The 16,118-nt window shown below is 39.7% G+C and overlaps 1 protein-coding gene and 1 long non-coding RNA gene across 11 annotated transcripts in view; one reads left to right on the top strand and one right to left on the bottom strand.

Moving 5' to 3' along the window:
- LOC138764513 (teneurin-3) overlaps positions 1-16,118 on the top strand; it is a 4,541,667-nt gene that overhangs the window by 1,146,736 nt on the left and 3,378,813 nt on the right. The gene's annotated exons all lie outside the window — the stretch shown is intronic.
- Positions 3,606-16,118, bottom strand: part of LOC138764583 (uncharacterized) — a 40,405-nt gene continuing 27,892 nt past the window's right edge. The window contains exons 2-3 of the long non-coding RNA XR_011358201.1: positions 8,609-8,725; positions 3,606-3,815 (exon numbers count right to left, since the gene is read on the bottom strand). This is a non-coding gene — a long non-coding RNA (uncharacterized lncRNA). The remainder of the gene's footprint in view (positions 3,816-8,608; positions 8,726-16,118) is intronic.

The following is a 16,118-nucleotide window of genomic DNA, read 5'->3' as shown; positions in this document are numbered from 1 at the left end:
TATTATTTCATAAGTCAGTGAATTACAAGGAGATTCATTGTTTGGCCACTGGTGCAACCAAGTATTATTCCCAAGTTATCAGATAAATATTCTAAAGTGGACAAAATGTAACATTTAAAACTGTCAAGTTAGAAGCCTTCTTCTTGGTCTGCACCTCAGATGTTAACCTGATACCCCAAATCTTACTGTGAAACTTTTGATAATGATCCCTTACTAAGCATATGCTGTTAAAGTCTTGTTTGTTCAAGTCTAACAAATAAATTTTAAAAATCCAAAATCCGGAGAAGACTCTTAAACTCTGAATGGATGACAACCCTGAATGAATAGGATTGATGATAATGAGTTTTATGGAACATATGCAGGGGTGTGTGTGTGTGTGTGTGTGTGTGTGTGTGTGTGTGTGTGTGTGTGTGTGTGTGTGTGTGTGTGTGTGTGTGTGTGTGTGTGTGTGTGCGCGCGCATGCGCGTGTGTGGGCCCGTATGCGTGCGCATACCTTCAATAGTGTGCAATAGATGCATGAAAGTCCAGACTGCTCCGGGATTGCATCAGCTGGATTTTCAGATTTTCAAATTTAAGGAGGAATAAAGAAGAGATGAATGGGTACAATTTGATATTTTATTCATTAGCAAATACAGCATGCTTCATTTATCAAAATGAGCTGCTTCAAAGAAAAATAAAGTGGTTGCTTGTTACCAATGTGTACCTGTGACTGTTGGATGCGCGCACGCATACGGGCCCACACACGCGCATGCGCGCACACACACACACACACACACACACACACACACACACACACACACACACACACACGCGCACGCGCGCGCACACCTGCTGAATTTAAAAAGTTTGAGAGTCCAGATTCTCGGGTGTTCCGGATTTCTGGCACCTGGATTTTTGGATTTGTACTGTACATCAAATGAGCCCAGTCCAGGTGTTTCAATAGTGCAGACTGATCCCTTTGGAGAGCCTGGAGTTGTTTATGGTTCAGGCAGTTTTCAACCATGTAATTATAGAGTTTATATAAACAAGATGCAGTAATTACATGGTGCTTAAGCCCCTTCCCCCTGCCCCCCCTCCCCCTGTAACTAAAAAAACTATTCTTGAAAGAGGTGCTTGACTTCAGTCTTCTGTACCTTCAGATTTCAATTTATTTTTATTGGCCGCACCTGATAGACTGTTCCAAAATAAAGCAGTGGAAATCCAGCAACACTGCTGAGATGTATGGAGAGAACACTTCTGAACTACATGGAAGATTATCCTCTTCACAATTCCAGTAAAAGTCGAGAAGGGGCACTGAGAAAATAGGCATTATCAGCAGGGAATTAGAATGTGATAATTTTCCAAACACTCTTCTGGATTCCTGATGCAGAAAGTCATCCAGGTCGCTAATAATTTTCCAGGCTCAGCAGCTGCCTTCATGCTTTATTCATTCATTCTGAAGTCTCACTCGCTCCCTGGAATATTAAAAAATGTATGTATGTGCATGTCTATGTGTGCACAAGCATGTGTGTGTGTGTGTGTGTGTGTGTGTGTGTGTGTGTGTGTGTGTGTGTGTGTGTGTGTGTGTGTGTGTGTGTGTTTACCAAGGTGTACACATTCATGTTTTAATTCCTTCAATCCTGAAATGATGATTCTGTGGACTGTGAAATGACTAACTCGCAATGATAGACTAAAATGTTAAGTGATAGATGGTCTGGAGTCAGAGGCAAATGAATGATTTATGGAGTAAATCTGATGTCATAAACTGTAAGATTGATATTGGACTGGTGTGTGACGATCAGCATAACTTTCAGGATGATTCATTGCCTTAAACTCGCTGCCAGCTATTTGTTGAAAGAAATTGTATTTATACAGTCACTGTTAAGACTTCAGGATGTCTCGAGACACTTCAAACCTTATGAAGTGATTTTGGAGTGCAGTCAATTATGCTTTTTAAGGAAATACAGCAATCAATTTGCAGACTTTAAGTTACCATAAACAGCAATTGGATAAATTATAAAATAATACAAGATTCTATATGTTTGTTTTTGAATGTAGTATAGTGGAATTTTATGATATGGTAACAGGATAGTGCATGGCTCTTGTAGAATGCAAATTTTTCTGGTTAGCTCGATGAAGGGTTTCATTCTGAAAAGTTAACAATTCCTTTTCCTCCCACTGAATCTCACTCAACTCACCGTGTTCCTGCAAAATATTTGTTTTTCATTCCAGATTCCACAATCTGGAGTTTTTTTTGTGTCTCTAATTTTTTTTTTCCCCTGTTTTTCAGAGGATGTTACACCTTGATATGAACAGTCCCATCAACCACATATAAATCAATTTTTGAAATCCTATGTCTACATTTGTTTGAGAACTGCGTGAGGAAACAATGGTGACATGGACCTTCAGAATTCAGCTGATATCTGCTTTGTAATACTTAAGTTTGAAGTTTAAGATTATTTATCACATTATACCTATTATAGTGAGGAGGGTTTTTCCACAAAGAGCCTGACAGGTTAGCATTCATTCTGCCATGCAATGGAGAAGAACAAGAGCAAAATTAGTGAAAAGACTGTTGAGTTACCCTTAAAAGGATCAATTTATAGCAATAAAGGGCAGCATACTAGCGCTGCGGTAAGCTTCATTCAGGATCTGAATGGGTGTGGAGAAGAAAAGGTCTTTAAGATAGTTGATACATGCTTTCAGATTCTTGATCCTTCTCCCTGATGGAAGGAGGGAGCAGAGAGTGTGGCTGAAATGTCATGGGTCCATCAGTATATTGGCTGTTTTTCCCAGGCAGCAAGAGATGTAGTTGGAGGAGGAGGGAGGCTTGCATCATGTTCTAAGTTGCATTCACACTACTTTCTTCCAATTTTGAGAAGAGCACCTCCCATACCACAGGGAGACATGCCAACATCCTTAGTCTTCTTAGAAAGGAGAGATGTTGGTATGCTTTCTTGACCATCACATCATTGTGCTTGTCTAAGATCAGGCAATTGGACATGTTTGTTCCTTGAATACTTGGAGCTATTTTCTCTTCCTCTTCAGCAACATTCATATGGACAGTGTCAGCCCACTCATGAAGTTAATGATCATCTTCTTCATCTGACTGATGTTGAGAGGGAGGTTATTATTTTGGCACCATCCAGCAGCCTGACCTTATCTGTAGTCCTGGAGTGGCCCTCCATCTATTTTCTTTCAGCACTCCATCTCATGGCCAAGTTCAATCACAGCTCTAGGTCATACACATGATGGTGACCCCTTTTTCCCTACCCTTCCCACTGCAGCCCCATACTGGGACTAGTAGAAGAGAGGCTTTTGTTCACATTTTCTCTGTTTGGTGAGTTATATTGCACTTCTGAGTATCACTGTGAGGTAGCCATGCATAATAAGTTATGCATCATCAGTTGAATGCATACTTAAAGAAATGGAGCAATTTGCTAGACAATGAGATCTGGTCATATTAGTTGAAAGATGAATATTGATCACTACATCCACTGGACAACAGTTTTTTTTTTCAAAAAGGTTTGCTTCCTGACAAAAATTGGGGATAATCATAAACCAAGTTCAAGATCGTGTAAGAAATTGGAAATGCATTAAATGAACTTTTATTGAATTTCGCTTGTTTAATCACATAATGATGCTGGCACATTGCATTAAGTTGAACTGACCTAAAAGTGTTTTGCCACTGATTTTCATTTGTATTCAGCAACTGATGTCTCTCATGTCAGTCTCCAATAATAGTCGGCCAACACTGATGGATTCCAGTTGCCCTGATACCACTTTTCCACGATTGCAATATCCCGGTGAAACCTTTCACCATGTTCATCACTGTCTGGGAAGAGATCCAAGTTCAAATTCAGAAAATGAATTTTCAATGACATGATGCGCTTCATGTGTTGTATACTTGAATTAGACTTAAAAATATGACAGGAAATCACAAAAACAGGTTATATCTAAATAATGGCACATGATAGTAAAATTTTAAGGTGATTTTGGTGATAAATAGCCTAAAATCCATAAAATAAAGCTAAAAGTGTTCAGAAGCAAAATCTTCATTGCCCACGGTAATTTATTTATTTGTCGATAGTGTCATGGGATTTTGTTCTGCTCATTGAATGCAGAAATGGTTGATGTTTAGTATCTCAAGGTTCAATTAGATAAAATTTTACATTAAAAAAAAGGATTTAAGAGGTATGGGGAAAAGGCAGGTTGGTGGAGATGAGTCAATGATCAGATCAGCCATGATCTTATTGAATGCCAGATCAGGCTTGGCGAGCCGGATAGCCGACTCCTGCTCCTGTTTCTTATGCTGTTATTCAGTCTCTGAATGGAAGAGGTTCATGAACTCACTTCTTACTAATTCAGAAATAACAGCCCTACCACAGAAATTAATAAATCTGCTGTGGTTTACTTTTTTTTATTCTCTTTTTTGGAACTTAAATGTTTATTGTTCAAATTGCACCAGATTTTTGAGTGTAAAATCCATACTAACACTAAGCTTTGTGACTGATTATAGGCATGTGACCAGTGGGGTACTTGCGGGTATCAGTGCTGAGTAGACTGTCTTTGGTCATCTGGGTAAGAATGAGAATGGAGTTGGATGGATGGTTTGGATGAGAATGAAGCCAGATGGTTTGAATGAGAATGGTTTGGATGAGAATTGGCCAGATTGCCCAATGATTTAATGGACAGTGAAGAAGGTTATAAAAGGTTACAGCTGGATCTCTATCAGCTTGGAAGCTGGGCAAAGGCTAGAAGATGCAATTGAACTTGGATAAGAGAAAAAAATGTTTCATTTTTTTTTCAGGGTAGGACTTACACAGTGAATGCCATGGGCCTGAAATATGTTGTACAATGGAAAAAGCAGCATTCCACTGGAGGAGCTCAATGTGTTAGGCAGCATTATTGGGAGTAAAAGGAAGGTCAGCATTTGTGCCAGAACCCTTCATCAAGAACTGAGGAAAGTTTCTGGCCCCAAACGCTATCTATCTTTGTCTCCCATTGATGCTACTGAACCCACTGAATTCCTCCAGCAGATTGTGTTTTACAACAGATTCCAGCAGGTTGCAATCTCTCTTACAATAGAGAGGAGCAGGGATACAAGTACATAGTTCCCTGAAAGTGGTTATGCAAGCATTCAGCACACTTGTCTTCATCAGTCAGGGTATTATGTATGTGGTGTTATGTAATTACATCACTAGGTCACTGAGAGTCATCCCAGTAACCTTGTATATAATGCAGTCCAGAGCTACAGTCTTCCAGGTTTGTCTTGCAGAGAGACAAGACCTCTTAGTGTACATATTAGTTTATTAAATTGTACTGACAATAACCACAACAGCAGTGCGAGTATAAGACAACTTTAATAAACTAATATGTACACTAAGAGGTCTTGTCTCTCTGCAAGACAACCCTGGAAGGCTAGACTGTAGCTCTGGACTGCTTTATAGACAAGGCCATCGGGATGACCCCTGCTGACCTAGTGGTGTAATTACATATGACCACAATGTAGAACATCATTTTACAACTGTACAAGATGTTGGTGGGTTCGCAGTTGAAATAGTGTTTGCCGTTTTGATCATCTAGCTATTGCAGGTCATTGAGCTGCAAAGGATATTACCTGGACTGGAGAGTGATCATTTTCTTTATTTTAAATTTAGACCTACAGCACAGTATCAGGCCATTTCTGCCAATGAGTCCATGCCACCCATCTTACACCTAATTAATCTACACCTCCGCTACATTTCAAATGGTGGGAGGAAACCAAAGCCCCCGGGGAAAACCCATGCAGACACAGGGAGAACTTACAAACTACATAAACAGGAGAGATTGGATTGGACTTTTTCCCTTGAAGCATAGGAGGCTGAGGAGTGACATCAAGAAGGTTTATAAATTCATGAGGGGCCTGGAAAAGGTGGATTTTCTTTTCTCCCCGAGTCTAAAATGAGAGGGCATAGATTTAGGATGAGGAAGGTGCATAAAGATTTTAAAAATAACAAATGCAACATTTTGACACCAAGATACATTTTGAAAAAAAACATAAAGTTTTTTTCCTCCCTTTTGACACACTTGGGACTGGCTCAATATGTCACCCTCATTCAAAGTAAACCAAAAATAGATTACGCAATCATTTCCTTTGCCACTTTGCTCCATGTGAGTTCACTGTCAGCTTTCCTACATTTTATACTTGACATTAACTGAAAAGCAGTTCTAGACATCCCGAGGTCATGGAAGGTGTTTTGTAAATGCATTTCTTTCATTTTTATGGTAATAAACAAGTATGTTTTCCTCTAATGTGAATGAATTTGCTGTACTCTCTAAAAGCAGACTATTTTACAGTTAGATTGAAGTATTGAGTTATAGAAATAAATTGTATGTTGCATGAAACCAAATAATTCCCTGAATAATTGGACCTGCGCCAATTCTTTCATCTCACATTTTGAATGCGCATTTCAGAATGTTATTAGAGAACATTTTTTGTCTGTTTTACAATCTTACTCCAAGAATCATGAAGTGATACAGGGTGGCACAGTTGGTGTAATAGTTAGTGCAACGCCTTTACAGCGCCAGCAATCGGGGCCGGAGTTCGAATCCCATGCCAACTGTAAAGAGTTGGTACGTTCAACTCCTGTCTGCGTGGGTTTTCCCCAGGGACTCCATTTCCTCCCACCATTTGAAACATATCGGGGGGGTGTACGGTAATTGGGTGTAATTTGGGCAGCATGGACTCATGGGCTGAAATGGCCTGTTACCGTGTTGTATGTCTAAATTAAAAATTTAAATTTAGAAACAGGTCCTTGGGATGAATGAGTTCTGGGCTGACCATCTATTTAGAATAATCAAGCATGTCCCATTTATTCTCATCATTTTCATCAACTCAACTCACATTTTACCATCAAACTCTATATGAGCGACAAATTACCTAACTTAAGTCAAATAATTTTCAACCTGCATTTGTTTGGAATGTGAGAGGAAACTGGAGCACCCAAGCAGTTACAGTTGAGAGGGAAGAGATAAAAGAGTGCCCTGAGGAACAATATTTTCACTTGGAGGGTAGTTCATATCATGAACAAGCTGCCAGAGAAAGCTATAGAAGTGAGTACAATCATGAAATTCAAAAGAAATTCGGACAGATGTATGGATAGGAAGGGCTTAGAAGGATATGGATCAATTACTAACAAATGGGACTTGCCCAGAATGCCCACTTACTTGGCAGGGATGAGTGGGGAAAAAGGAGCCAGTGCTGAGTCAAATCTTTAAAGGTGTCAGACCGTTGAACCTCCTTGTTCTACCCTGACCTTAACACTACTCCAAAAGTACCAAAGATCTTCCTGCACAAATGACACATCACATTGTTTACACCATTGGCCAACCATGACTAAATCTTTAAAATGTTTCTTCCTTTTATATTTATTATCTTTCCTTTCACCTTGTGGCATTTTGAGCGTTTGTGGTACATCAATCGGAAGCTGCGGCAAGCACAATTTTCATTGCGTCTAAAAATTGGTCTCCTGAAATTATGGGCTCTTCTTGCACAGCAGGACTAAAAAAGTCCTTCGGAATAAATCTATTTTTTTTATTTGCAATAACAAATTGTACTTTTTCACTATGAATAAAGATTAACTTTAAAAGCCATGGATATTATTGTCGGGTTAACTTTGCACTTCTTACGACAAAGGTTTGGGTGCATTTTAATTGCATTTTCACTGTGAATCGGTCAGACACTGGCCACAGTTCCCATATGGAAATTGGTGTAATTCAACACTCAGACCTTTTCATTTACTTTGGCATTCACCCATGAGTATGAGCCCATATCAGAATGGCAGCTTTATCAGTCTATCGCCACTCTATCAGTGGAGGGAAAGACAAAGGTCTTGCAGGCAGTGTGACTCTAGTAAAAACATAGAAATGATGTAGGAACTCATCAGATCTTATAAGGTCCATCGGAGGTAAAGATATAAAATTGACATTTTGGGTCTGAGCCCTTTGTCAAGGTGTGAAAGGTACATCATACCTTGAAGAAGGGCTCAGGCCCCAAATGTCAGTTTTATATATTCTTACCCCTGATAGATGTGATGAGACCTGGTGAGTTCCTCCTGCATTTCAGTGTTTCTACTCAACTCCATCAATAAACTGTTTCCAATTTCCTCTCTTCAGTACATCATTAAATATCTTTTAATGGATACGAAAATTATGAAACAATTTTGTTTGATATGATCTGATTATGGAAGGATTTTCTGGCTGAAATGGCACAGATGAATTTTAATTGGGATTTGAACTTCTAACCCCACTGACACATAATGTACACAATTCCTTGATGATTACCCAAACAGATCTGGCATGTTGACCTCTCTTTCAATTGAATTTAAAAGCAAGCAAGAATCTTGAGCCCTTTAATTTTATGGAAATGACATAGTTTGCTTGTTGAACAAACTAAATGTAAAATTGATGCTAAAGGACAGGACATAATGGGGGATGAGAAGATACCTTAGCAAATCCCATTGTAAGAATTTGGTCCAATTACAAAGCTCACATCATAATCAAAGCTTAATACTTATCTACTTAGAGATGTATGTTTTTCTGTACTATAAATTTATCTGATCTGCCACAGTTTTGGTTGCTTCTCACCAGCTTTTGTCTGGACTAAAGGTTCATTGGTGGAGAATGTCGCACAGCTTGTTGAGTTTCTGAAGCATTCCCTTTATTCGTCTGGTCAATTCACACATTACAGGAAGGATGTGGAAGCTTTGGAGAGGAAGCAGAGAAGATTTACCAGGAAGTTGCCTGGATTGGAGAATTTGACTTATGAGGCAAGATTAGCAAACCAAGGGCTTTTCTTTTTCAAGTGAAGAAGGATGAGAGGTGACTTAATAGAGATCTACAAACATATTAGAAGTATAAATAGGGAGGACAGCCAGCACCTTTCTCTAGGGACAACAGAAGCAAATACCAGAGGACATCTGCACAAATTGAGGGCAGAGATGTTTAGGAGAGATGACAGGGGTAAGTTAATTTACACAGTGGGTGCCTGGAATGCATTGCCATGGATAATGGTGGAGGCTGGTATAATAGGGATATTGAAAAGATTCTTAGACAAGTGCAGATGCAAGAAAAATTCAGGTGTGAGGTAGGGAAGTTACAGATTGTTGAGTAGGTTTATGCAGGACAGCACAATATCATAGGCCAAATGGGCTTAACTGTGCTGTAATGTTCTATGTTCTATGATGTTGCAGCATTATATTTTCTGCATACCTCAATTATGTTTTTTTAGCAAGAGCCTTATAATGAGCCAAGAGGCCATCACTCTTGATTTTACTGTATGGCTCATCAGCTCCAACGACTGCCAAAGCATGCCAATTGCAGGGCCAAACCACCCAACCACTTACTCCAAATATGGGAGGGCCGACTGAATTTACCCCCCCACACTTGACAGACAAAGAGGGAGCATGCCTCACGTCCCAAGGTCACATGCTGAAACTTCCTGAGAGCCATTGGTATCTAGATTCACTGGTATCTAAAACCACTTGAGCAGACGACTCTTTCCAACAATAGCAGGTCACACCAATGACTCTCACCAGACCTGTGATGCACATTTCACGATGGCGGTGTCGTCATTAGAATTGGAAAAGGTAGGTGAAAAATAAGTGGCAAGTTTTAATGTAACACAGGAGCATGGAAATAGAGGGACTGAAAAAAAAACCAAAGAAATACTAGATGGCAAGGTAAGTTACGTGTCCAAAGGAAGGATAATGTGAGGCGAAAGAGAATGTTCTTACGCTTTATTGATTAAACTTTAAAAGTTATATTTAAAATTTTATAGTATAAATTTTAATTTTTAAATTTACATTCTTTTAAAGAATTTTGTTACCCTCTGATAGATACTATGAGGCTTGCTGCGTTCCTCCCGCAGTTCTGTGGTTTTACTCAACTCTATCAATGAGTAACAGGCCGTTTCAGCCCATGTGCCCTTGCTGCCCAATTACACCCAATTGATCTACAACCCCTTATACGTTTTGAATGGTGCCCCTGGGGAAAGCCCACGTAGACACGAGGAGAACGCACAAACTCCTTACAGACTTACAGACAGCATTGGATTTGAACACCGGTCCTGATCTCTTGTGCTGTTACAGCGTTGCACTTACCACAACACTAAGCTTGCACCACCACCCCACACACATACCCAGATTCAGAATTGTAAATAGAAAAAGAAAAATATGACTGGAAATGTTGAAATCAGTATCATGACCAAATGGCTTTTTGATGCCCAGTTGAAAAAGCAGGTGCTCCATTTTGCTTAATGTATGAACGTGAGCCATGGAAACAGGGGTGGTCAATGAGATCCTCATAGTACTCCATCAATCAATCAATCAATCAGATTATGCCTGATTTTATAACTCTTGTAGGTTCTCCTCCTCTCCCCACCTTCTGATTCTTCACTACCTACCTCTTATTTTCTCTTTGATTCCTTTCCTCCATCAGTTGATCCACCTCATCATTCTCCTCTCCCTCCCTCACTTCCTCCTCCTCCTCCCCTCTTTTCTTCCTCCCCTTCTCCTCCACCTCATCCTTCCCCATCCTTCTCCCCTTCCCTCCTCTACATTTCCTTTATTACCAAACAATGGATGTTTCTTCCATCCTTTATGGTAAAAGCTCATTTTTTATTGCTAGTAATTTTAGATATCGCCCACAGTTTTGGTCACATGATCTCAGGAAGGACATCCTTGCTACTGAATAAGAGGAGTGAAGGTTGACCACACTGATTCCTGGGATGGCAGGCATGAGGGAAGAATGGATAAACTAAAGTCATACTCATGGAAATTTGAAAAATGAGAAAGGATCTTATTGAGGCATATAAATATTCTCTCAGGGCTAGACAGATTAGATGCAGGAAGAATGTCCTCAATGTTGGGGAACAAGGGGTCACAGGATAAGGGGTAAGCCTTATACTACACCTACATAGAGGTGTAGACTTGTGGAATTCCCTGCCACAGAAAATTGTTGAGGTCAGTTCATCAGTAGGGAGTTGATGTGTCCCTGTTGGGTAAAGGGCTCAGAAAGTAGCTATAGGGTACTGAAGTTGTCTGATTTGTCATGATGGTTGTGCATTCTCAAAGGTCTTCCTCTGCTCCTTTTTTTATAAATCTATGGTGTGACTGCTCTGATACTTTGTCTAAATCTTCCATTTTTGTGAACAATATTTTCTCTATTTAATTTTATGTGATGCTAGAAGTTGCTGCAGAAGTTTGAGAATATTAAATTCAGAACAAAAAGCTATCATTTATTTTAAAATCATTTCAGTGATATTCTTTTAAGTCCAAGAATTTGACTGAAAGGATTTTAAAGTAACCTTTTTACATTGAAGTTATTATTCTCAAACTTCTGTAGCAGCTCAAAACATCAGAGAAAATTAAAAAAGGAAAATGCTATTTATTTAAAATTAGTAAACCAAGTCATAATCGCGTCCTGTAAATGTAACATTCATTGCTTATGGACATTAGTGAAGGCAGGAGTCAGACCCCTCTGTCTCCAATTTTTTTTTTTTTGCATTTTGATCATGGAAGGATTATATATTTCAATCTTCACAAATGTCCAAGTATGGTCTTCAGAAGATGAAAGTGAGACTTAATTTCTCACTAAAAGGACTCAGAATATATATCCTTTATCACTTGTAATTTAGTAATTATGAGAAATGGCAACATGATTGAAAAAGAAAAGAATTTTAAAAAAATTGGCCCCCTAATACATATTGCCAGTATTGACCGCAGCAAAATGTACAAATTTTGCAATAAAAGAAGTGCAGAAGTTTTATTTGAAAACAACAGCTAGACAAAATGATCAAATCTAAACTTTACACACACACACACCAAAAATAACGAGTTTTAATATATTTGATTTCATTTTACACAATAAAAATCATCACAAGATGTGCTTGTGAACTATTCTTCCCATCAAAAGTATGGCCATAAAAGACACTGATAATGTCAGACAATTTAAGCAAGTGACACTAAGTGCAAAAAAACCCATAAAATATTGATCTTTCCTTTTTCGGGCCTTGTGCAAGAAAGTTTAACCTCTCACATTAGGATCTGTGGAGATTCGGATTCTATGAAAGAAATGTTTTATGTTTTAAGCCTTCATAGTCCCTCTTTAATTCTCCTTTATTACAGGTCTTCAGCATGGGGAGGCCCGTAATGTAACATTGGGGATTCAGTAGAAACATATGAGAAGACATAGAAAGATTACAAGATTACTGCTAAGTTTCAGTGGTTTATCCTGCAGGTTTCTCCAATAAACTATTTCATTCAAGGAGTCTTCATGACAGACCAAACTTTATTTTGGTATTTATATTGAATTATGAATCCAACACTAACACATCCAGAAAGATTAACTGCTCAATTCTTAAAATAAACTTTTGTTTGGTCAAATCATCTGATCTGTTGGACAAATCTAAATTTTGTCACTGCTGTATCCAATGCTAACTGAAAAGTTTTTTTGCCCTACCAATGTGTGGTCATTCTGCCTCGCCCACAGGAAAAAAAAGAATCCTAGGGTTGTATGCAATGCCATGTATGTACTCTGACAATAAATATGAAGGGTGAATCTGAATCCTTCTAAATTCCAGTGAGAAAAATGACAATGACTCAAGCGACAGAGTTAGTGTTGTGGTTTGAATAGCATGCTGTCAGTAACGTGTTTGTACCTTCTCCCCGTGATCTGGGTGGGCTTTCTCTGGTTTTTACAGTTTCCTCCCACTCTCCAAAAGTGATGGAGTGGGTAGATTAATTGGATGTGATGGGGGAGGGTGGGTCATGGGATGCAGTGGCCAAAAACAGCGTCAAACTAGTTAAAGATAATGGTTCCATTATTGTTGTATAATACTACATTTAGAATGTAACATACATGAACTTCTTTAACTTTTGTATACTGTAAGGCAGACAGAAATTTGCCACTTTGTCCAGCCCCTGGTGTTCCTAGGTGGACTCCCCTCCACCCTCCCACCCCACCCCCCCCCCCTCCCCCCCCAAGGTACTGACCAGTCGTGTGCCTGCTTAGCTTCCAGGAACAGACAATCCCAGGCAAATTCAGGCTTAATTTAAATTGCATTTAAGTGGCAGAAATATATCTACAAGCAAAAGAAATACTGTGCAATTTTCTCCTCAGGATATTCAACCATTCAATAAAATCAGAGTAAATCTTTTATCTCTGCACCACTTGCCTGCAATTTAGCAGATCAAATGTGAAGGCAGAGTACATGGTTAATGGTAGGAATTTTAAGAGTGTGGATGAACAGAGGGGCCTTGGGGTACAAATCCATAGATCTCTGAAGGTTGTCACATTGGTTGATAGACAGTTAGAAGGCTTATGGTATGCTTGGCTTCATTAATTGGGGGAATTGAGTTTGGGAATCATGAGATAATGTTGCAGACCTATAAATCTCTGGTAAAACCACACTTAAAATATTGTGTTCAGTTCTGATACACCTCATTGGAGAAAAGATGTGGAAGCTAGGGAGAGGGTTCCAAGGAGATTTACCAGGATATTGCTTTTCCGATATGTCTTACGAGCCAAGTTTAGAAGAGGCTTTTCTATTTGAAATGAAGAAGGTTGTGAAGTGATTTAATCTCTTCAAGTGATTTAATGGAAGTCTACAAGATTCTGAGAGGCAGAGAAAAGATAGGCAGCACATTATTTCCCAGCGCGAGAGTACAAAGACCAGAGGATAAAAAGTGAAGGGAGGAAAGTTTAGGGGGACATCAGGGGTATGTGATTTTACACAGTGTTGAGGGAGCTTGCAATGCATTGCCAAGGCTGATGGTAGAGGCTGGAAAAATAGGGGCATTTAAGAGACTCAGACAGGAATATGGATAAAGGGAAGATAGAGGGTATAAGTTAGGGAGGGTTAATTTTTTTTTGGTAGGTATATATGGGTTGGCACATCATGGAGGGACAAAGTGCCTGTATTGTGCTGTAAGGCTCTAACTCTATGTTTAAACTAATCTATAAATTCCTTTGATATCCAATTGCCTATCATTGTCTTGCACACATTCAGTGACTTCGCCTTCTCAGCACCTTAGATTGAGAATTTCAACCTTTTAAGTGAAGAAATATTTTCTCATCTGAGTTTTTTCACGGCTATTTCCCTCGCTTTAACACTGTGATGCCTGGTTCCAAACAAACTAACCGAGAGAAATGCAATTTCTGCTACATCATAATTGCCAAGTCCCATAAGAATGTTGTATGTGTCAAAAGTTAATCCTTCAAAACTCAAGAGACCCTATGACCAGTCTCCCATCATAAGATAATCTCTGGAAGTCAGGAATCAATCTAATAAACTTTCTTCATTTCTGCTATTGTACCTACATCACGTAACACAGAGACCAGACTTGTAAATAATATTCCAGGTGAGGATTCACTAAGACACTAGATCATTCAAACAGAATGTCTCTACTTTGATATTGACAGTCTATCCTCTTCCAATAAAGAGAAACATACAATTTGTCTTTTGAAGTGATTTTTATATAAGGATCCTTCTGAAAACCTGCACCCCCCCCCCCTCCCCCACACCCCTCTCTCTCCCTTTCTACTTTTTTGACTGAGAAAGACTTCACATGAGTTCACTTTATTTTCAACTTGGTGAGTTCTCATTTGACTTTTTATATCGACCTGAAACCATTCCAGTCCTCCTTACACTCTGTTTTGCTACCTAGTTTGGATCATTCACACGTTGATTGTGAGCACCGAAGAACCAATCCCTGAGGTTCTTCAGCACTCCCCATTCATTCTGGTGCCCCAAATGGAAAAATAACTTTTTATTCCCACATTGCACCACAGAAAATTACACCACAGAAGCAGGTCCTTTGGCCCATCGAGCCCTTGCTGAACTATTTATTCTTTATTCCACATATTCCTATTGACCTGCTCCAGGACCATGGCTGTCCATACCTCTCCAATCTTCTCTTGTATATTTCACTGGTTGTGGCTGACTCACAACCAAAAGCAGAGCCTCCACATCAGGCAACACCAGTTTATTTATTTATTTTAAATTTAGGCATACAAGCCATTTCAGTCCATGAGTCCGCGTTGCCCAATTTACACCCCATTAACCCCAATATGTTTTCAACGGTGGGAGGAAACTGGAGCCCCCAGAGAAAACCAACACAGACAGGGGGAGAATGTACAAACTCCTTACAGACAACACAGAATTTGAACCCCAGTCTGACTCCAGTTGCTGACGTTGTAAAAACACTGCACTAACTGCTAAGCCAACCCTGCCGCCTGTTTTGTGGGCATGTCTGGAGAATTTCCCCTCTTGCCTCCTTATAAACCAACCCAAACTTGGTGGTCCAATTGGTAGGCAGCACTGTTAGCGTAGCAGTTAACACAGCACTGGTTCAAATCTGGTGATGTCTGTAAGGAGTTTATATGCACGCCCCGTGTTTACGTGTGTTCTTTCCAGGCTTCCTCCTGCTCTTCACAATGAATGTGGGGGTGGGGGAGGGAGGGCGTGGTTGTCAATTGGGTAGCACAGGTTCTTAAGCTGGAAAGGCCCGTTACTGTACCATATGTCTAAAAACTTGGAATTACAACCTGCATTCCTCTCCCACAAGTCAACAGCTTATCCTTAGCCCCAGCCCTCTCCGGACATATCATTATTGTAACCATCATAAAGCTCCACATCCTGCTGACCAGAACAGTAACCAACTTGCTTCCTTTCATAACTCCTTAAGAGGAAGGTGAGTAGACAAAAGGGCACTTTAATATATTAAAAACATAGAAATGCTGGAGGAACTCAACAAATCTCCTAGCATCCAAAGGAAGTGAAGATATGCAGTATTTCAGGCCTGAACCCTTCTTCAAGATATGGAAAAATCAGGCACCATCTGAATAAAGAAAGGGCAATGGGAGGAGAATAGATCTACAGACCCAAGGTGACAATTGGATTTGGAGAAGAGGCCAAGATAAATTAAAGCTTGGAACTGATAGGGAAGAAGGGGGTGATTGGCTTTCTGAATACAGAGCTGAGGTAAAGGAGACAGAGGGAAAAGGGAAGAGGGAGAGAGAGAGGGACAGAGCTACTGGAAAAGATACATGGGTGGTGGGGGGGGGGGGGGTGGGTGGGGGTTGGCTATGGAAACCT

This window comes from Narcine bancroftii, chromosome 1 (assembly GCF_036971445.1).
Source record: "Narcine bancroftii isolate sNarBan1 chromosome 1, sNarBan1.hap1, whole genome shotgun sequence".
Classification (NCBI taxonomy): Eukaryota; Metazoa; Chordata; class Chondrichthyes; order Torpediniformes; family Narcinidae; genus Narcine; species Narcine bancroftii.
This window is presented reverse-complemented; position numbering and strand designations above follow the sequence as displayed.